This window comes from Cnephaeus nilssonii (genome assembly GCF_951640355.1).
Source record: "Cnephaeus nilssonii genome assembly, chromosome: 8".
Taxonomy (NCBI): Eukaryota; Metazoa; Chordata; class Mammalia; order Chiroptera; family Vespertilionidae; genus Cnephaeus; species Cnephaeus nilssonii.
This window is the reverse complement of record NC_137079.1, coordinates 34,556,583-34,558,590: the sequence shown is the minus strand read 5'-3', so window position 1 is coordinate 34,558,590 and position 2,008 is coordinate 34,556,583.

Sequence of the window (2,008 nt, the reverse complement as noted above, 5' to 3'; positions counted from 1 at the left end):
GAGAATTAAGTTAAATAGAGGAAAAAAAGCCTATACCAAAAAAAATCAATAAAACAAAGAACTGGTTTATTGAAAAGATGAATAAAATTGACAAAACCTTTGCTAGCTTCACTAAGGATAAAAGGGAAAAGACCCATGTAAACAAAATCAGACATGAGAGAGAAAAAGTCACTACAGACATCACAAATTTACAAAAGATCATGCTAAAACATTATGAAAGACTTTATGCCTCCAAATTCAATAATCTAGAAGAAATGAATAAGTTCCTAGAAATATATAACCTTCCTAGACTAAATCATGAAGAATTGGAAAACCTAAATAGACTGATCAGCAGTGAGGAAATTGAAACAGCCATCAAAAACCTCCCAAAAACAAAAGTCCAGGATCAGATGACTTCACCAGTGAATTCTACCAAACATTCAAAGAAGATTTAAAACATACCTTTTCAAACTCTTCCAAAAAATTGAAGAAGAGGCAATACCTCCTAACACATTCTATAGTGCAATATAACCCTGACACCAAAACATGGCAAAGATAACACACAAAAAAGAAAACTACAGACTAATATCTCTGATGAATACAGATGCAAAAATCCTAAACAAAATACTAGCAAATCGAATACAACAGTACATCCAACAAATAATACATCATAATCAAGTGCGATTCATTGCAGAGGCACAGGGATGGTTCAGCATTCCAAAATAAATCGACATAATACACCACATTAACAAAAGAAAGGTTAAAAATCTTATGATCTTATCAATAGATGCAGAAAGAGCATTTAATCAGATACAACATCCACTTATAATTAAAACACTCAATAAAACAGATACAGAAGGAAAGTACCTCAACAGAATAAAGGCCATATATGATAAACTCTCAGCTAATATATTCAATGGCAGAAAACTGAAAGTTTCCCCCCTAAGATCAGAAACAAGACAAGGATGTCCACTCTCACCACTCTTATTTAACACTAGGGGCCCAGTGCATGAATTTGTGCACCTTGAAAGAAACTGTGGGCCACGAGGTTGCAGTGGGCACAGGGGTGGGTTTCAGCCCATCCTCTGCACCCCCACCCGGCCCCTCCTGCTGCTGCCCTGGTCCCCTGTCTGCTGGCAGCCCCCACTCCTGCAGCTGCCACCACTCCCATGTGCTGAAGGTGCTGGCCCCCCTCTCACCCGCTGATGGTGTAGAGTGATAGGGGCCAGCGACAGCAGTGGATGCGAGCAGGGCTGTTGCTAGCAGTGGGTACAAGTGGCTTCTGCTGCCCCAATTACCCCTCAGGAGCAGAGGGAGGTGGAGAAGCCCTCAGGGCCCATCGGGGCCAGCAGCTGCCGCTCACATCCGCTGATGGCTCCGAGCGATTGGGGCTAGTGCCAGGAACTGGCAGCAGGCGTGAGCAGTGGCTCTGGTGCTGGCAGCGGGTGCAAGCATGGCTGGCGCTGGCAGCAAGTGCAAGCGTTGGGTGGGACCATGACACACAGGAGCAAAGAATTTTCAGTAACCACTAGAGGCTCACCCCGATGACAGCAACTGGCTCCTTGCCTTGTTCTGGCGCCCCCAACTCACCTACTCCATCATCCCGCTGCGGCCAATGCCCGGCTTGTTCCAAGCTCTGCCACCTACTGCTGACGCCTGCCATGTTCCGCATGCACCCCTGGTGGTCAGTGCACGTCATAGTGACCGGTTGTTCAGTTGTTTGGTTGTTCCACCATTCGGTCTATTTGCAAATTAGCCTTTTATTATATAGGATAGTGCTGGAAGTCCTAATCAGAGCAATAAAGCAAGAGAAATAAGTAAAAGGCATCCAAATAGGGAAGGAAGAAGTCAAACTGTCACTTTTTGCAGATGACATCATTCTGTATATAGAAAACCCTAAATATTCTACTGAAAAACTATTAGAAACAATAAACAAATACATCAAGTTACAGAATACAAAATCAATATGCAAAAATCCATTGCCTTTCTGTATACTAACAAACAAAAACTTCAGAAAAAAATGTATTTT